Source organism: Podarcis melisellensis (assembly GCF_964234715.1).
Source record: "Podarcis melisellensis genome assembly, chromosome: 4".
Taxonomy (NCBI): domain Eukaryota; kingdom Metazoa; phylum Chordata; class Lepidosauria; order Squamata; family Lacertidae; genus Podarcis; species Podarcis melisellensis.
This window is the reverse complement of record NC_138531.1, coordinates 40,417,670-40,439,249: the sequence shown is the minus strand read 5'-3', so window position 1 is coordinate 40,439,249 and position 21,580 is coordinate 40,417,670. Positions and strand designations below refer to the sequence as shown.

General features: G+C 41.9%; 1 protein-coding gene and 1 long non-coding RNA gene across 4 annotated transcripts in view; one reads left to right on the top strand and one right to left on the bottom strand.

Annotated features, from left to right (window-relative positions):
• RAI2 (retinoic acid induced 2) overlaps positions 1-21,580 on the bottom strand; it is a 98,302-nt gene that overhangs the window by 16,394 nt on the left and 60,328 nt on the right. Inside the window, exon 1 of one of the 3 annotated variants that reach the window (XM_081907629.1) lies at positions 12,655-12,778. The exons of the other annotated variants lie outside the window; for them this stretch is intronic. The gene's annotated coding sequence lies outside the window, so the exon portion shown is untranslated. Of the gene's footprint in view, positions 1-12,654; positions 12,779-21,580 lie in introns of those variants that run through there. 3 annotated transcript variants of the gene reach the window in all.
• On the top strand, positions 18,778-19,843 carry LOC309369461. The gene is made up of 2 exons (XR_014168154.1): positions 18,778-18,910; positions 19,514-19,843. It is a non-coding gene; the product is annotated as an uncharacterized lncRNA (long non-coding RNA).

Genomic DNA, 21,580 nt, shown 5'->3' with positions numbered 1-21,580 from the left:
CAGCAAACTTCTTAAATGGATATTTTTATCACAGTGTCTATCTGCATTGCCCTCCCCCCCAAACGGTAAACAAAGGCAAAACTGAGATGTTATTTCCATCACTAAGTTGAGGTGAGGTCATTCATTTGGAATAGGAATTCTGAGTTAACATTTGTAGTTGATTCCCACAGCTATTATGTGGTGAATTCACCCAAGATTTGACGGCATAGCTTCCTGAATTCTCTGAGACCAGAGGAAATCTCCACTTGCCAGACTCTTGAAAAACATTGTGGCTTGATTCCGAAAGAATGGATACTAGCAATCTAGACACACTGTTGCTTCGAACAAATATTATTTGTTTAATTTATTTTTATTTATGAAGCACTTCTCATGAAGCATCCAGAAGCATCAACAAGAAGACAAACACACACACATCTGTATTTTTTTAAAAAAAATCCACAAAGCCCCTGGCGCTGTGTTCTGCTGAGGAAAATGTATAGCTGCTTGCACATTTCCCACAACAAAATAAATAGCAGCATTATGAACACTGAGGTATTATTTAGATTGGGGAAATTTAGTGGTGAAAAGAATTAAGCGGCCTCCCACAAGTAGCAGACTGGATAACAAGGACTGCTGCAAAACAGACAAAATACACCTGAAGGAACCAAAATGTGTATTGGGGGGGCATTTCTCACACCCTGAAATGGCAATTTTCATAGCAAATAGTCAAGCCTCATGAAACTTTGATAGCACAATACTCCACAAAGTGGAGTGTAGCTCCATGGTCTATGTTTGTTTTACGTGGGCAAGGACGATGCATTGTGCTGCATTTTTGTCCTCTCTTATATCCACTGTCAGTTTCATACCTCTTTGAAATTGCTCTGAATAGTAAATTCTAGCCTATTTCACATACACCACAACATACAATGGCATTTTTAACGCCACCCTTTAATTCAGAAATTAAAAAGAGAAGCAGGACCCTAATTGATAAACATGCTCAGCTTTTAACTCATTTTCCTTTGCTTGTAGCACAAGGTTGCCTACGTACAGAATCAAGGACAGATCAGATATGAAAAACATTAACCAGATGATCTTTTACCTTGTCCCACGTAATTATTCACATCATGAGCACTAAGTGCTCTTATCAAAGACAGATTTGTGCCTGTTTCAACAAATGCTTTTAATAAACTGTGCTTCCTCAGTCCCTTGAATCTTCTGGACAAATTTTAAGCAGTCTCCCACAGATTATCACATATGTGCCGTCTTAGCAGTGTCATAAAGCTTAGCTTTATTTTGTTGAAGTTAGCACTGCCTGATACTTAAGATTATAACAGTATGGAAAAGTGATGTGATGTATCCACCTTTTCCAATTATTTTAAACATTAATATAATCATACTCTAAATGCTCTCCTTTGTTCCCCCTTCTAAAAATGGTCCATTTTAGAGCCAGTTACCTGTCGAATATCCAGCCGGTCTCACTTAGATTCACTTTTACTGAGCTGCATTTTCAAGCTATGCCTGCCATCCCAGACAGAAGATATAACAGGGTACTGTACAAAGACAGACTCTTTATATGTGGGCAACTGCAGGTGGAAGACATCTTGCACTATTTACTATATTGCCCACTATACATAGGACCCAGGAGGCAGTTTCTCACCTTACCATCTGTACAGGAATGATATCTCTCCCTGGCAGAGAAGGTCCTAAACGATTCAGTGACTCATAAAGCCACTTTTTTACAAAATAAAAATAAAAATTATCCTGGCATAATACTAAGTAAAAGGGCATCAAGTTTTTTGTTAATGGAGAATTTAAAAAGATCAAAAAGACAACCCTGGACAATATAGCCATGAACTGTGAGGGAGACACAGAGATCTAAAGAGAGACCATTATTTGTGGCATAACACCCCTTTTGCTTGTATTTATTTTCAATTCAGATTTGTCATGGCCAATGGCTAGTACAGTGGTACCTCTGGTTATGCACTTAGTTCGTTCCGGAGGTCCGTTCTTAACCTGAAACTGTTCTTAATCTAAAGCATGACTTTAGCTAATGGGGCCTGCTGCTGCTGCTGCTGCGCTGCCACCACACAATTTCTATTCTCATCCTGAAGCAAAGTTCTTAACCTGAGGTATTATTTCTGGGTTACTGGAGTCTGTAACCTGAAGTGTATGTAACCTGAAGCATATGTAACCCGAGGTACCACTGTACAATAAATTGGATTGGATGCAATGGTTTTAACTGGAGAGATGACAAAATGGAAGAATTCATAAAGGCTGATTACTGGAACCACAGTATGTCTAAGCTGAAAGAGCAGGTGGTAATACATGCCTTCATATTCTAGGCCAAAGCTTTCCAAACTCTTCATGTTGGTGGCACTCTTTTTAGACGGGCATCATTTCGCGACACAGTAATTCAGCAATTCAATTTTACTGTACTAGCAAACTGAAGGTTAAACTAGCCCCTTTCCAGTCCCGGGAGGAGCGCAGAAAGCGTTCACGCAACACACCTACATACTGCAGCTGATACACTAACGTGTTACGACACACAGTTTGGAAAGCTCTGTTCTAGGCAGTTACCCTGCAGTCTTCTGTACCAATGAGCCTATTTACCAGGTTATAGACTCTTTGCACAGTTGGCAGCCAATTAAAACAAAGGCAGGGTAAGTTGCAATCCTATTGCTTGCCAAAAGTCATTTGAACTTTGCATCCTATACCCAGAGGGATGGGATACCTCTTGGTGCTGCTGGACTCCAACAGCCCCACTCAGTATGGCCATTGGTCAGGAATGATACAAGTTGCTGCAATCCAGCACCCTCTGAGGGTCAAATGTTCCTCACCACTGCCCTACTGCATATGAATCTCAAAACTACATGATTCACATCTCAAGACAGTTGACATAAAGCAGCAGCAGCAACAACAACGAAACAACCATATGTAAGTGACAGAACTGGCTACCCGAAGTACAAATTTTGACTGCTGTTAACTTGCTTGCCGAAGAGACAAACTAATCTGCTAAGGATTATGTCTTTATTTAGATGTGTTTCAATCAAAGCTACTTAAGGTGATTTCATAAGGAACCAAACAAATATTTGATTGTCAGTGCTCATTGTGTACCGAACTCCTCTGTTACATCCCTGTCCTAGACATGTTGACTTGAAGTACAGGCTTGACAGCATACCACTTTAAAATATATACACCAATACCTCAAGCTGCTGTTTTTCACATGCTGCTTTGTCTCTAGATGTCTCCAAGTTGTCCCATATGTTCAGCTGAGCTTACTATCACATGATTCCTAAAATGAATTCTCTAAGGCCTGTAGCCACTGCAGGAGAGCGATGGTGGAAAGAAGAGGGTTTTTAATAATAATAATAATAATAATAATAATAATTTTATTTATATCCTGTCCTCCCCGGCTGAAGCTGGGCTCAGAGCGGCTAACAACAATAAACGTAACACAGCATTCTAAAATCAATTCAGAATCAAATTAATGGCAACCATTGGGCTAAAGTTCTACGAGGATTACCAAAGGAGGGGGTCAGACTGTGCCTTGGCCAAAGGCCTGGTGGAACAGCTCTGTCTTGCAGGCCCTGCGGAAAGATGTCAAGTCCCTCAGGGCCCTAGTCTCTTGTGACAGAGCGTTCCACCAGATTGGGGCCACAGCTGAAAAAGCCCTGGCTCTGGTTGAGGCCAGCCTAACCTCCCTGTGGCCCAGGACCTCCAAGATGTTTTTGTTTGAAGACCGTAAGGTCCTCCCTGGGACATACCAGGAGAGACGGTCCCGTAGGTATGAGGGTCCTAGGCCGTATAGGGCTTTAAAGGTTAAAACCAGCACCTTAAACCTGATCCTCTACTCCACCAGGAGCCAGTGCAGATGGTAAAGCACCGGGTGAATGTGATCCCACGGCGAGGACCCCGTAAGGAGCCTTGGCGCGGCATTCTGCACCCGCTGGAGTTTCTGGGTCAGTCTCAAGGACAGCCCCACGTAGAGTGAGTTACAATAATCAAGTCTGGAGGTGACTGTCGCGTGGATCACAGTGGCTAGGTCAGGGCGAGAGAGTAAATATTGTATTTACTAAGTTTCCTTTGCAAGTAAAAATAGTAAGGAAAACCAGAGTCAATACTTTACCTAGTTACTCAGTAAAAACCTGCCCCCCACTTCCCAAAATAAGCTTAAGCCTGGTGGGCTCTCTATAAATTCTGTTCTTCTTACTCCTTCCACACAGGAAAACTGTAACTGGACTCCTGCAACCACTTACCTAAGAGTAAGCGCCATTAAACACAAAGAGATTTAATCTGATTAGAAATGTATAACAATGTACCAGTATTTATAGGTTAACTATACAGTGAATTCTTAATGAGTGCCTAGACTTCAACACTACACAGCAGGAGACATGCCTAAGCCTCTTTGCAAAGTTTTCTCATTTTGCATTTGCCATGTGGAGGTTGGGAGACATTCTTTAACACCCACCTTCACCTATTGCGCAGTAGCATTTGGAGAAAATAACTTCTAGGGAATACCTGATCCTAGACAGACCAACCACAGGAAAGATGTGTCCTGGTTGCTAGAATGAGAAAGAAGCAGGAAAGGAAAGTACACTAAAGGGGAGGGAGAAACACCCCAGGAATTCCAAACAACTCACTCATCAATCATAGCTCTGATTTCACTCATTAGCTAAAAATACTGAAACGTGTGAGCAGCCAGGCTGGCTCATCTTAAAGAAATCAATTTGAAGGTTGCCTATACTTTTTGTTTCATAGCTTTCATTTATGGAGGGCTAGATACTTACTTTAAAACGGTGTGGGTGTGGGTGGGTGCGCACGCACACACCAACATCTGGGGTTCCTTTCAGGTATGGGTTCTGATTACAATTGCATCATTATAATCCAACCAGGCACAATTCATTCTCTCCCAATGCGTCAGTTTGTTCAGTGACAAGTGCATCAGTTTGTTCAAGACACTATTGCTTTAAATGCTAAATATACCCAAATACAGCTATGCATTCTGAGTGGCTTGCTGTGGGGTGGTATGGAATACATTCAGATACCACTGAAAATTATCCCTTAGCCAATAGTTATTCAAGATGATACACTCCAGAAAGTGTAATTTATCATTTTCACAACAAGTTCTTATTCCCTACCACCATGATACACACAGCAACCAATAATGCTTTTTCATTAAGGGCATATTTTGAGGTTTTCTGCTACAGACTATTATGTAAGAGGACTATAGTTCTATAAGCATTTTGCCAAACAAAAATTTACCTAGCAAGTTCCTTTAAGTTGAAGATATTGGTTGTGTTGTGTGTGTGTGTGTGTGTGTAAGCAGCACCAAAATTTTGATCTTCCTTGAATAACAGTAATTCAAGCATCTATTTTCAATTAAACTGAAGTGATTTTGCTCTTGCCAAAGTGCATTCTCCAAACATTATCACAAGAACCTTCTGTAGCTCTTAAATAATGTTTTGTGAATATACTGGATATCACTGGTTACTATTTGTTCTTGGTCTTTTTGTATGGCTATAAAAAAACAGCATCCTGGTATAAATCCTTGGATCACCCTTCTTCTCGCCTCTCTTCACAGTGAGAGTTACTGCTGCCTTATAATCCATTGTTGACTTTCAGAAAAGGACGTCAGCTTTTATTCAAGGACCTTCAGTCAATGAAACACTCAGTGAGAAGGGTTTTTAAAATCCAAGGACATCACCATTTAGATTAAGCTTCTTGAAGAGTTTTATTTACGAATATGGCCACCTGTCTGAATTAGAAAACTGATTAAATGTGTCATATTTTATCTGTTTTTTCTAAGAACTACAACTTAGAAAGGCTGCTTATTTGCCTCACATGCGCACACACACACACACACATTTTTTTTTAAGATTGATAGTGCATTTATTACCTTTCTTACACATAAATTTTTTCTTGCATGAAACTATTATATAGAGGGTATATAGATCAGAATATGTAATTCAACTGTTATATACACAACTTGTTTTATAGTTCGTGAGAACATGCTATCAGGCCCTAGCAATTCATTGGGACTTGATCTATGGAACTTTCCTAAAATATCTTAATAAACACTTAATGTACAAGAGTTCTTCAGCTTTGCTATTTGAAAAGGTTAGGTCTTGTTTTCAGAAGGGAATTTGATTTCTCTGCATATTCGTACATGATATCTAAGTGTCTTTCAATGGCCTTTCTGAAGCTGTGGCAGGGCTTTAGGTTTCTAACACATTAAGAACTTTATTACAGTGTTAAGGCTTCAGCTACAATTTCTCAAAACCTTCACTGGCTTCAGATACAATTATAATAAAATACTGCCAACACCTCATTGTCGCCATCACGTGGCAAACCTCTGAATGTCCCCTGCACTCTTCCTTACCAGTCAATTACACTCAAGTCCATGTTTCTGAGGCAGCATTTTCAAACCTCCCCTAGTGATTCTACTGCAAATCATTCAATAGGCTATCGTTTCTCTCCTTTGGTTGTTACATATTGGATCTACCTTAAGGTAGGCTTCCCCTATATTTGTTACGCAAAATAATACATTAAGAATACTGTAATAATGCCTCTATAAATTAAATCTCATTCATTGCACAGGTGCATTCTCTTCAATTGAGTATTAACCTAAAGGCCTATTAGAGACAGATAAGAGGGATGTAAGCATGCAATTTATGTCCACAAGAGCATTCATTTCAATTTTTAGATGCCCCATTAGATAGCTGAATTATCTGTTCTTGTCTGTTCTTGTCCATATTCTTCAATTGGTCCTCCACTGTTGGAAGCATCAGGATTGATCCCTAAGGCATTATATGCAGTGCAGATACATAGATGAATGATTTGATCAGGAATGGGTAACCCATGGCCCTCCAGATTTTGCTTGACTGCCACTCTCATCATCCCTGCCCATTGGCCATACTGGGTGGGGCTGATGGGAAATGAGATTCCAGTTACACAGAGAGGACAACAGGTTCCCCATCCCTGGGTTAGATAGTTATCACACTCAGCCATAAATTCTGGTGATGATTTCTTATTGCAATTGTCACTTATACTCAGTGACAGAGTACATGCGTGTATCCATAGGCACCCATATTCACTCCCAGATAAACTGAGGAAAGGACTTTTGTCTGAAACCCTGAAAACTCAGAACCTGCTGTTGAATTTGTTTTCTATGATTTAGCTACAGATGAAACAACAGACATGAGCAATATAGCATAGCTTGCAGTCTTTTTGCTTGGAATCACACCATGTTTTGAGACTACAGGAGTTACTGTAAATAACATAACTAAATAACATATGCTTAAGCCTTGATCCAGATCAATTGTGCTCTGTGCTGCTACATCAGTCATAGGGAGAATCTTTCTGCATACTCTCTTGGTCTGAAAAGCATTACGTGTACTGTTGTTTCATGCATAAACTTCATTAAAGGCACGGCTATGAATAGCCCACCAGTTCAAATAACTTATTATATTCTGCCAAGTTTTACTCAGAGTAGACTACTGAAGTTAATGGACCTAAGAAAAAGTATTAACAGCTTTAAAGAGAAATGTGTTGCTTAGTATACTTTGTTATGGTGCAATCAACAGCCTTCTTCAGCTGCTTAAGTGTGCTTTTGCTAAAGACTTTTACACCAAAAAGTCTAATATGAAAAGCCAATTGGGAGATTTTAAAAAAACTCACGATATGAATATTGTGTAATTGCTTCTGCAGAGTAAAAGTGCCAAGTAAAACAGTTTTTTTTTTTAAAAAAAAATAGATTTGACCTCTCAAGACCTCAAGACACCTTTGACCTCTCAAGAAGGCCTAATATTCCCTGCAATTTTACCTTCCATGCTTATGCTTTCTTGACAAACAGATAACTTGTTTATTGAGCATTAATCCTGGTTTGTTTTTAGATAGATTAGATGATGTTGCATCAAACATTTTCCAGTCACTTCCTTTGTCACAAAAAGTCACATCTTTGGGGAAAGTGGGTTGTATCACAAGAGCTTCAAGAACAGCCTGAATGTGCTGGCATATAACTAAATCCCAACTGAAAATAGTGACAGTTTGGAAGTGCCCAAGGTTTCAAAAACACGTGCATGCACACACACTCAGGAGAAATGGCCTTGAACAGGCAGATTAGAGACAAGGCTTTCAATGACCAAGGATCAGTTCTGTAGTGGCTTTCTGCAAGCCATGCAGTTAAGAGTATATTCTGCTTGCATTCTACACAGACTAAAAACAGACTTATAAATCTCCAGCACATAATTTGAAAATGAAGCACAGTGCAAGGCTTGTTGGTAAACTATAGAAATAGCACACAAAAACATTACACAGAGAATGTTTTTAACATATGTAAAGAAACTGAAAGGGCAAGGAAACCATTGCCGTAGGATAACAATTAGGCACAGATTTTAAATCTGTAAATTAAAGCATGTGATGTTGTTCCTAACGTCTACACACACATCACAATAGGTTTCCAACAGCAACACCACACAGATATTTTTCTAGAGCAACAGAATGAATGCTTTATATGACCGTAGGTATTAAATAACATTTATTGCCACCAGCATGGGACAGCATTACACTGTGGGAGGACCTTACTAATGAGGGAACAATCAAGCAGCAATAAAAACTTTATGGCATTCCCACATCAAAACATATATTGTCCATGTCACTTTATTGTGTTGCTGTCTGTCCTTTTTCAATACTGTTCTTACGCTGCATATTTCTGCAACTACATCAGTTCTTCCAGTTGCCTCTTTTCCCCCTTACATCTTTCTACCACTCATAAGTTATCTCTTTCCCCTCTAACACACAGTTGCATCATTTACCTCCTTTTAAATGTTAGTGCTGAAACAGCCAAGTAACATGCAGGGCAGGTTTGAATCTAAAAAAGCAAAAAAACACATTGTTTTATAAACTGCTGGCTACTTTTTATTTCCTTCAAACGCCAACACAAGGTGTGGTGGAACTGGGAATACAAATTATCACTTTCATCAAGGGTTATTCTGTTGCTGACATGCTTTATTTCTACATGGATGCAATGAAATCAAATTCCTGGATATGGACCAAAAATCTGCCCTTGTTTACTATGGGCAGTTTCTGTTGGCATTAAGAACAGCCCTTCACACAAAAAAGAGCTCTGACGGGATGGAGGAACAGAAACATGCAAGCAGCTGAATGACTAGGTCCACACTACTGAATAATTCATATTAAACTGCTGTGCAGTTGCATCAATATTACTAACATTTCCCACCCAGAGACCGGCCATTTCTTTGTCCCAGGAAAGGCAGAGCAGGAGTGTGAATGCATGTTCTGTTCTGACCCATAAATATATGGTGAGGTACCAGTGGTCTTCAAATGCCAGCTTCTTTGGCACCAGGACACTGCCTGTGCCGACAGCTCTCTGGATTACATAAGATGATGGGGGTCACTGTTTAGTTCATGTGCTTTGCATATTTAAGGGCCCAAATCCAATCACTGATATCCAAGGTTGAAGGATCTCCAATAGCAAAGCCTCTGCAGCTGCCAGTCTCAGTGCCTTGGACTACACTGACCAGTAATAGGAACAACGGAATCTGCCTACTACCAAGACAGACCACTGGCCCATCCAGCTTAGTATCACTGGCACTGACTGAGAGCTGCTCTCCAGGGTTTTGGCTCCATCTGAAGATGCTGGAGACTGAATCTAGGGACCTTCTATACGGTCTGAGCAACAGTTCTTGAAACAATAATGTAAGGCAAACAGCACTGTAAGGTCAAAACATCAGTAAGTATTATGAGACTGTCTACTTGATCCCTTATGTATACTATAAAACAGAGCTCTCAGATTCAGGAGGACAGTTGAGAGGAGAAGAAGAAGAAGAAGAAGAAGAAGAGGAGGAGGAGGAGTTTGGATTTGATATCCCGCTTTATCACTACCCGAAGGAGTCTCAAAGCGGCTAGCATTCTCCTTTCCCTTCCTCCCCCACAACAAACACTCTGTGAGGTGAGTGGGGCTGAGAGACTTCAAAGATGTATGACTGGCCCAAGTCACCCAGCAGCTGCATGTGGAGGAGCGGAGACGCGAACCCGGTTCCCCAGATTACGAGACTACCGCTCTTAACCACTACACCACACTGGCTCTCAAAGTGTGGGGAGCAGGAAGAAGAGAACTTGCGGCTGTAGAGAAGCACATATGGGGAGGGATGGAGAGGTGAGCTGACCAGCAGCTATATATTTCAACACATACTGAACAGTTTCAAACCATTATCTGAAGTAGGTTTGTAAACCCTGGTTAAGTGGAACCTAGTTAGCATTAATGATAGTTGGCATCATGTGTGCAGCGTCAGTTAAGGCCCAAAAAAGAAAGAGAGTGGGGAATATATGGCAGGGAGAAGTATGGTTTGCAGAGAGCTCATGCTACCTCTCTACCAGGCCTAGTTCTGCAACATCCCTCAGTGCTCCAGCTCTCTATTTAATTAAGAAAGAGCTGTCAAGGGAGCCACCATGTTTAAAAAGGCAGAGAAAAGAAATAGTGTCTAGCAATGTCAAAGCAATTATGACTGGAGCAAGTACAGCGCTCCAGGAGCAAGAAGCATGAGCTCCCCTTCCTCCCTCTCCGACTTGGCTCATCTCAAACAAATTAAGTGTTTGGGTTTTTAACCCTTATTCCTCATTTATAAAACCCAAGCAAGTAAAATACCATAAGGAGAAATGCCATGAAAGAGATAAACAAAGAAAATAAAAGTGTTTTCAAATCACAAACAGCAGGCTGAAGGGAGAAGCTGCCCTTGTAGGAGTAATAATCTCAATCTATGTTGCTTGTCCACCAAGAGCATCCAATCTCTTCTGTCCTTAAGGCCTTAGTACTAACTGTTAAGGCATTAAACTGCCAGAACATTCCATTAACACCAGAGCAGCCAAACAAGGGCTAGCTAGGGAAGCATCAGATGCAGCCTGCATTTACAATACATTTCATCTCTTAACATTAAATTTGCACCTTACTCTTCTTTTTAGCAGATCTACGAATTCTGTGCTTTAATTTGATGGCTCATGCTTAATTCCAAAATGCCCCAAAGCATCGCCCACATGCTGGGCTGAAGATTGCTATTGCAATATATAACCAAATGCAGAATGGCAGCAGTGTCTGCATAATTCAAGGGTCTTGCCTTCCCTCCCTCCTGAACACTGAGGCTGATTCACTTGTTTCCGCCACGTGGCTAATTTTATAAGACGTGTCACAAGAGATGCCAAATTGTACCCAGGGAGAAAATTATTTACCAATATGGCAGATCCAACCTTGAGCATGGCAGTAGGACTCCATGCACTGAATCTGACCTTAGAGCGCCAATTTTTTAAAAGCTCTCCAAGGACCGGTCTCTTTCCTTCCCCAAATACCCCTTCTTCAGTTGTAACATTGAAGTGAAATAAAATAATACTCCACCGGGGTAGGAGTGTTGAGAATTCCAGGATATTAGAGTGGAACCAAGAGGTGGAACATATTTATGAAGCAAGGATTTATGAAGCATATTAAATTATGATATATTTCTATTACTTTTCAACATTAGGTTAAAAATGGTTGGCTTTTATATGTCCCATATGTTTTTACCCATTCCAGTTTTTAATCCATATTCTTATTTAGCCTGTTGACCTTGCCATGACCTCCAGATAACAACTCCTATCAGCCTCCAACCAGTACATGTGGGACTGGTGGAAACTGTAGTCCAAAATATCTGGGGGCACCAAGTTTGATGAAGCCAGAATCATAGCATTACTATACACACTAACATACTGCCATGAGAGGGTGCCATCCCTTTGCTTTCAAATTCTTCAAGATCCATGGGAAAGAATAAAACCAACACTAGCTTAATGCTACTTTGAACTGTTAATGCCAAGCCATATTTCCAGGGGGGGGGGACACAGGAATTTGATAGAAAAGAATGGAGAGGGATTAGTAAAAATTCAAACACAGCAATTTAACTAATCAGTAAGTGCATTTTTAAAAGGGGGGGAGTGACCTATATGCAGCTAAGTATGTGCTTAATGACTACTTCTTGGACTACTGCAATGCACTCTACATGGGGCTACCTTTGAAGGTGACTGGGAAACTGTACCTAATCCACAATGTGGCAGCTAGACTGGTGACTGGGGGTAGCCGCTGAGACCACATAACACCGGTCCTGAAAGTCCTACACTGGCTCCCAGTACGTTTCTGAGCACAATTCAAAGTGTTGGTGCTGACCTTTAAAGCCCTAAAAGGCCTTGGCCCAGTACACCTAAAGGAGCATCTTCACTCCCATCGTTCAGCCAGGACACTGAAGTGCAGCTCCGAGGGCCTTCTGGCAGTTGCCTCCCTGTGAGAAGTGAGGTTACAGGGAACAAGGCAGAGGGCCTTCTCGGTAGTGGCTCCTGCCCTGTGGAACACCCTCCCATCAGATGTCAAGGAAATAAACAACTACCTGACTTTTAGAAAACATCTGAAGGCAGCTCTGTTTAGGGACATTTTTAATGTTTGATGTTTTATTGTGTTTTTAATTCTGTTGGGAGCTGCCCAAAGTAGCCAAATGAGCACAGTAATAATAATAATAATAATAATAATAATAATAATAATAATTGTGATCATTAGAACTAGATTTCTAAACTTTCTCCTGTTAAATTTTCAATATGGCCAAGGCTGTATTTATTCAATCACTGCATATGGCAAAACTGTACCTTTTGTAGGTATTTCTAGCTTTCTAAGATTCTTTAGCCTGTCAAAATAATGATCCAGTAAGTTCACTGCTTTCCGTGTGAGGCACTGCTTCAACGCTGAAGCCACACAAAGCACCAGCAGGATCTCCTGTAGCATCACAAAGGCTCTTAGGGGCACACCTTTGTGACCTCACAGTGCTTCATTACCACCCCAAGGAAGAGTTTTCTGTGGGATGCTGAGGAAAATACTCACACTGTTATTCAACAGAGAAGGTTTCTGAATATGTGACACAATGAAGTCTTGTCCAAAGACAAAACCATTCACAGTAAAACAAGCCCGTTTCCCTGCTTCTGCTCAACATGGTAAAAAACAAAAATCACATGTCAATTCTAGTGCCATCACAAGCACATTCTCTTATTTTGCTTCTTGTTCACTTGCTATTTGGGAAAACCATATCAACTCTTAGCTACACAGACTTGCAAATACACCACGCCCAATTACCCTCTGGCTTAGTCAGAAGAAGTCCTAGTAAGTTGCATGGGTAATTTATTTGTATTAATTGATTTACCGGTATATTAAGTTCATTAATACTGTCATTCAATTATTAAAACATAGTACCACAAATCAAAAGTTTAAAATATTCAATTGTTTGAAGATCCCAGTGGGTGAGTAGTGGGTGTCACACACACATGCACTCCCTAACCATGTCTACTGGAAGGCCCTTAGTGACCCTTTGTTGCCCCTTTTTTAGCCTTGGTGAAAGCAATACACATAGATCCCCAACCACACAGCAGCTCATCCCATTCATACTCAATAAACCACCCTCCAAAGATGTTTCCTCCACCAGATTTTAACACAGATGTCTAGCGCATGGGTAGGCAAACTAAGGCCCAGGGGCCGGATCCGGCCAAATCATCATCTAAATCTAGCCTGCGGATGCTCCAGGAATCAGTGTTTTTACATGAGTAGAATGTGTCCTTTTATTTAAAATGCATCTCTGGGTTATTTGTGGGCAACAGGAATTCATTAATCCCCCCCAAAAAAAATATAGTCCGGCTCTCCACAAGGACTGAGGGACAGTGGACTGGCCCCCTGCTGGAAAAGTTTGCTGACCCCTGGTCTAGAGACAAACCCTTCTTTTTCCCTGTCTACCACTACTGAGAGAGGGGATGAGGCCAGCATGGAGAAGTTCCAGAATCAAAGCTCTTCTGAAGTGAACTGGGCTTTAGGAAGATCCCATATCTCCTCAATCACCTTTTTTTCTGGAATCATCATTATTATGATTGCCTCTGTGTGACAAAGACAGAACCATTTATTTATATATATGCTGTAGTAAAATGGATTTCTGTGATGGGAATAGTAGAAACGTCAAGGAAGTCCTGTCAAGCCTTGCCTCCTCCACAATTATTTACAAACGATGGAAAATTTATAAATATATAAATAAACTGTGCTGTAACTATGCAGTAATTGGTTTTTACTGGTTTCACTCATTATTTACCTGCCTTTTATGTTTTACTTCATCTTTTATTGCATTGGTATTGGCTAGCTGTCTCAAGCACCATTTGGTGGAAAGGCAGAATATAAAATTAACAAACAAACAAAGGAAGGAAGGAAGCCTCCGACAGTGCCAGAATGAGCTTTCCTAATGTCAGAGAAGGGTTGGACAGACAGAAGATATCTGGGCTTCCAGTGGCCAAGCTGCTCATACGCGGCAGGACAGGAAGAAATGTTTAGCGGAGAAGAAGGTATGCACCTTAAGACCGCAGTCTGGAAAAAGAAGTGTTCTAGAGAAGAGTTTCCCAACCTGGTGCCCTCCAGATGCTGCTGAACTACAGCTCCCATTAGCATGGGCTATTGCCCACATTGGCAGGTGAAAATGGGAGTTGCAGCTCAACAACTTCCCAAAAGCCCCCCTAGACATCAAGAGAAGAGGTTCTGGTTGCAATCCTAAATCTGCTTAGGAGAAGCACCTTCTGAGGAAAGAATTTAATCCTGAGCAAGCATGCTTCAGACTGTTCTACGAGAAAGGAAGGCAAAGGGGGAGGCAGTAGGGTAGCAGAGGCCAGGAATTGCAAGAATAAGGCAATCTGAAGCTCACATCGATTTGAAATAATCAGCAGTGCCCCTCCCCCAAGTCTCTTTTTAATACAACATGCATCACCATGTGTGTTTAGCCATTCTTGACAACCACTCATATGATTTATGTAAAAGTAATTGAGGTTAAATTATTTGCCACATAAAACACCCTACATCTAATTTCAACTTTGCAACCTAGGAAGATCTGAAATAAGCAAACCCATATGTCATTTAGCTGAGGCTGGCAGCTGGGCCTAATTAGGGCCATTTTTATTGTATTGAAGAAGGTTGCAGCCCACTATCCTGATCTCTTTCGTCTAGGATAAATGCCTGCCATTCTCTAGGACATCCATAGTTTAGCCACTGGCAACCTAGTCTGTGAGGAGCTTTGAACTTTTCTTTGACTACTAACTGCCCAGTTCAGATGTAATCATGGTTTAGCACTATAAGAATACTTGTGTTGTGAACCACCCTGGGATCGTCAGATGAAGGGTAGTAAACAAATAGTAATAATAGTAATAGCAGCAGCAGCAGCAGCAGCAGTAATGCAAGCCTACTGTTCATATGAACAAACCATAGTGTTCCATTGTATCTCAACTCAGGTAACTATGGTTTATTTGAACTGTGGTTTAATCCTAATTTCTTTGAATTTATCAAAGTTTACCCTAGCATTCAAAACCAAAAGTGAATGCTTCAATCTCCTCTCCTTAGACACCAAAGGGGAGCAGAGAGGACAGCATGTGAGCAGAGGCTCACCAAGGCCTGTTATTGAAAAGCTAAATCATAGTGTTACATCTGAACGAAGTCAAATAATAATTTCTATTCTACTATATCGAATTAATTTTGCATTAGACTATAAATAGGAAAATCTAGTGAGCATGTACACTGGCAACATTTTAATTAACATTAAATGTGTATTTCACCCGCATGATTTTATATGCTCAGGAAAAAAGCAGAATGCTTTAAAACATATACAAAATCCTCATCTGATTCAAGAAAGGTATCTATTCAAACCCACTCCACTGACACCCATCAATAAACTGTTTTTCTAGTTACAGGGCCAGCTCAGATTTCTTAGTTAGAGCTTTCCTATTCTAGAAAAACATAAAAGGCCAAAGCCTCGTCTTTTTTTATTTGGCAAATATTCCCTCTAATATTAAAATTTTTAACCTAACGTGTAGGTTTGGCTATCTCTGTGAAGCCCCTAGTGGCAATTTCCATTTATCACAGGCCACTATTACAGTAACAAAATAAGGCTATTAGATGGAGTAAGAGAAGCTTAAGAAATTGGCTTTTCCTCCAGAAGATTCCACAGCCAATCCTGTAAAACACAATTTCTATTACATGTGCAGGATACCCATTTGACCCACTATTTCTTCACAACAACTAATCCTTGGCCTCATGGAAAGAGAAAGTGCTTATATCCCTACAGAGTAGGAGGACCAAACAAATATTTTTTTTCGAAATAAATTAAAAAGAAGCCAACAATGCACTGAAAATCAGAAACTTCAATTAATCAGCACACCCTTATCTGAAGCTGTTCCATGAGAGAGAACATACTGAAAAAGGAAAATGCAGTAAATTAGTTTATTGGAAGAATCTCAACATATTCTTGCTTGTAAACTAGCATTTATCTGGCAAACCCAATAGCAAACAAATGAGCAGGGTATGACTTAAAATTCAGGCAAAAGTGCATTTTATTTCCCATCCGCAATGTATTCTGTGCAAAGCAGCACTTGGTCAATGTAAAATCTTCACTGAAATATTTAAACATGCTCCAGTAACCAAATAATGCAACTTCAAACCAAAATCATAGACAGAAAAATAATAAAACCACTATCACCTTGTCCAGAACAAACAAATGCACCGAAGGTGAAAGAAAAACCAAGGGATTATTTCCTACTGAATAACTTTAACTATAGACAGTGTATTTTTTAAGAGTGATACATAAGCAACTGCTCTGCAATGATTACAAATATTAAACTAAAAAAAATAACTGTTTAATTTCATATTATCCATTGTTTTGGGTTTGAGTGTATCAATCCAAGGTTTAAAAAAATATCGCTGACTAATAAGTCTGCAGCATGGGTTTGGTTTTAATCCTCACCTCATGATCTACCACTACCTCTCCAAATTATTGTTTTTAGGAAGTTTAGCAGAGGGAGATGTATGCACCCATAAATCTGCACTTGACCCTTGTCCTCCTCTTCCTTCATCGTTTACACACCATGTCACTCCCTGTCCAAAACCCACTCCTGGGACTTCGGCAATTGAAACACAAAGCAGCAGCTGTTTGGCAACATTTCTAACCCTAAGCAGCAAATGCAATGAGATTTCATTTCAGTAAACGTGCAGACCTTCCTCAGTGCCGAGCAAAACAATAGCCACTCATTTATGGGTAAAAGACATTGCAGGAGAGGGGGGACCAAATATACTCCAACACAAATGCATTTGCTCAACTTTTTTTTTTTACCACCAGAGCAAAGTGATCGGAAATAAGGAATGGAAGCTCATTTTGCATTGTACTGCCATCTATAAATGGGAAGATTGCCTATAGGTATCTTTATTGTACAGCTCTGTTCCAATAAAGGCCATATAGCTGCTGGCACATTTGGTGCTACCTTTTAAGAGTCTCTCATCTTCCCTTGTGCTGTACCATTTCCCAGAATAGGAGAAAGACTCTCACAAGGCCCAGCACACACAAATACTGCAGGTCCAATTTGGGACTACTGCATAAAGTCAAAATGAGGCGGATGCTGTCAAAAGACACCGCTCGGATCACTCCCTCCTCCGCCTCCTTTCAATGATTTAGCACAAAATACAACTTCACAGCAAAGCATGCCAAGTAGGAGCCTTGGGGAAGCACTCGCTGCATTGCTAAAGCATCCCCTTCTAAAGGATCCATTCCTTCCTGTGCAGCCAAACCCATCAGATGGCAAAATGGATGCTTCACAACAACCTCAGCCTCCCCTCTTATGGACCCAAATTGGATGAGAAACCAGTCCCGAGTACAGAGAAAACAACCTCCCCCCCCCTTTTTCAGGCAACCCTTTATGATTATGCCACATATATAAATTATGCCTTTATGATTATACCACACACACACATATATATATAAAGGGAGCTTTTCTCCTCCCTCCCCCCACATTAAAGAGACAATTCCCCATAAAGCATCCTCTGAAGAGGGGCGATGGTGAGCACCTACCTCCCCTTCCTCCCTGGACTCAGGCAACCTGTCAACCGGAGAGGGCAGCCCGGCCCCCGCCCCCCCCCCGCCTGGAGGGCTGGCCAGGTTCACAGGCATCCACCCCCCACCCCACCCCAGACCCTGCGCTCGCTCGCTCGCTGCCCCTCCCTCCCTTAACCTTCAGCTCCAGAGCCTCCCCCCTCCCTTCCCAAGCAGGGTGCCCGCGGGGCGGCTGAGCGGGGCAGGAGCGCCGAGGGGGCGCCCTCGCCGCTCCTCTCCCAGCCCGTTCCTCCGGCTGCCGAGGTCCCCTATCTACTGCCGACCCGAGAGCTTTTACCCCGTTGCTGTTACCTCGCTGTTCTCTCTGCCTTAGCTGGGCTCCATGGACCGGGCGGACAGGCTGGGTGGGAGGCTGGGAAGACGCGCGGCAGCCTCCTCGCCTCCCTCTTCGCTGTTTCAGCTGGCGAAGGCTTCTTCTCTCTTTCTCCCAGCCCCCCCCCCCACAAACCCACCCACCCCTTTTTAATAACGTCCTCTCAACGAGCCTGTCAGGCTCTGCCCGGCTGACAACGAGGGCGAGCCGCTCTACGTGCCGCTTCAACGCGCGCCCTGCCCTCCCTGTCGCTGCTGCTGCTGCTGCCGCCGCGGCTGTCTGGTGTCTGAGTATCCCTGGTATCTCTCCGTCTCCCTCACACACACACACACACACACACACAGAGGGGGCGGGAGGGAAGGGGCGGGCCAGTAGGAAGCCGAGCTTTGCCCGCCTCCAAATTGGTGCGGGGGTCCGTGGTTCCAGGGCGCATGCCCGCCGTCGCCAAGCGCGAGAGGCGGGCCTGGCACGCGCCGCCGCCGGCCCCCCCCCCCCGCACGCGCGTTAAGCAAGCAAGCGCCAGCTGCTTAACTTCCCACCCTCCCTGTCCAGAAACGTCCTCCCGACCCGAGGAGCATTTTGGCTGCGAAGGGCTCGGGGGTCGTTCAGGGCGGAGGAGGAGAAAGAGGGCGCGGGGAAGGTGGAGCGGCTTCCCTTGGTTTTTCCCCCTGGCGCGGAGCCCCCAAGGGAGACCGAAAGAGACGCGGGGGGGGTTGCGGCTGGTGGGGGGGGGAGAGAAGGGTGCAGGGGGGAAATGGCCACGGAGAGGCGAAGCCTAGGGTTGCAAATCTAGTTGGGGGGGGGGCATGAATCCGTTTTGCTAGAGGCATAAATCAGGGATAGGCAACCTAAGGCCTGTGGGCCGGATGCGGCCCAATCGCCTTCTCAATCCGGCCCGCAGACGGTCCGGGAATCAGCGTGTTTTTACATGAGTAGAATGTGTCCTTTTATTTAAAATGCATCTCTGCGTTATTTGTGGGTTGCTGACCCCTGGCATAAAGGGTCTGTTATTGCGCATGCATTTGGCAACGTTGTTTAGGGAGAAGTGAGGTGTTAAGGTTAAGGATTTGAAGACGACATCTCTAATATTCTGCATTATAGAAAAAGAATTTGGGATTGTGGCAGACCATGCTATTTTAATATAAGGAAAGATACGAAAAGTTATAATGTGTTCTTATGTCTGGTTTTATGTTCCATTACATAGCACACATTTAGTATTTTTGCAGTTTATATCTTCATGCAGTGTAACATTTTGGAAGGTGGGGTGCTGTCTCTGTGGTTGGAATGCCTCTTGAGATAAGGCCAAGCGTTCCCGAGGAGGGGGCAAGGCTCTTCATCCTCATTTTGACACCATTTTGAATCAAGATGGCAGACTGAAATGTGTCTTTGGCATCACTGCCCTTTTTTGGCATAGTTTTGGCTGGCTCTTGATATGTCATCGCCAAACTTGGTGTGAACGTTCCCAAGATGGGAGCAGCAGCCTTCGTCAGTGTTTGGATTCTGGGTGCCAATATTGAATCAAAACTAATTAATATTTTTATATATGACATTCATTAAATATTTTAAAACTCTGCTTCATGGTCTCTGTGCCCTCTTGTAACACACTAAAATCTGTTATATAGACTGTCATAAGCATTCGTGAACATGGAAGAGGGTGCTGCAGCATGGGAAGAGTGTGTTTGATTTTTCTCCTTCTTACCCTTCAGAGTTAGTTATTAGCACCTGGTAATTGTGATTTACATTACTGTACTTGTTTGTAAACAGTTTCAGTTTTTGCCATAATAGTTTCTGCCAGTGCTCTGGCTTTTTTGGATTATAGCACTAGTGTAGGGCTGCCATACGTCCTGATTCTCCAGAACATGTCCTGGAATTGCCTGCATTATTTTCTTGAAATCGGGCAGATGTCCTGGAAAACCAGCAATGGGGGTTAAATCGTGCCGAAAATGCCTTTAAAAAGCTCCCAAACTCAAAAATTCTTGTAGCTCAACAACTTCCGGGGTATCCTGATTTTTACTTTTTGAAATATCGCAACCCTACACTACTGACTTTCCTAGCCTATCCGTTTGCACGATATATATTTCGCATATACACTTATTTTAAGATGGCCATATTTTTTAGTCCATCTTAGAAAGTTCGGTACATTAATCTTGATTTTGTTTACTAGTTTACTAGTTTGTTTACTAGTATTACATAAGCTTGCCAACTACATATAGTTGGTTTTTTTTAGTTCCATCATTGATTCTATAAAAAGCAGGCAACAATTGCTCTTCCAATTTGCTGTTTCATTTAAGTACTGTATTTGAATGAACATCACACAATACGTTTTGAAATAATCAGTGTCAGAAGAAGAAGAAAATGACTAAAGCAGCTTAGGTATGGCTTGGTGACATGTCTGAATTGACAAGCTATGGTTCACAATCGGTCAGCAATCTATGGTTTGGTGTGATTATGACCATTGTTCAACCACCAGAAGTCATGCCATGGGCCTGATTCAAGGTCAAACCACAGCGAGTTCTATGTTAGGATTACTGTAGTGTGTACAGTATAAGGCGTGAATTGTGCCACTGCGTCATTGATTGCTTTATTCATTTCAAGATTTCCATCCAAAGCTTTTTCCATAATCATATTCTTTTATAAACTAGCAAAATAGAAAAGGGTTAGGTGGGTAATCAGGCTAACAGGGTTGCAAGAGCATACACATGGTCATAGTTATATAGGGACTCATAAATAAATGTGATGGTACTTTTTTAAGGCTATGAAAGGTCCACTGTTCCTTACAACATAATAATAACTGTATCTTCCAGCACCTCTGCTATGTATATATTTGTGTTGATGCTGTTTATAAATTAAAGCAATTTCAAAGGAGTGACTAGTGAAGTAGCATATACTCTTCCAAATACAATAACTATATATACAGTTATTAAATGAAGTTACAGCAAATTGTTAAATAAGGTGTATATAATTGCCACAAGGATTGTGACCGTTCTAGGTTTTCTGAACATTTGATAAATTTTGGGGTCACTGCTCTATGGAATAGCCAAATGCTGCCCATAAAGAAAAGATACCCAACACACACTTCAAATATGACGGAAATAATCAAATCTTTCTGTGGCCTGAGGGACCATGACCTTAATTTAAAATCAATCAAAAAAAGCCTTCTGTTGTTGGTGGCTGGTTGCCCTATTCATATGTCTAATGCTGATGTTCTCACAAGCCTGCCATGGTGAATTTCATTGAAAAGTTGAGGCGCGTCACTTTACTGTACATGTCTTGGGGAAAGCAAGACACATCCCCAAGCATGTGGCAGGGA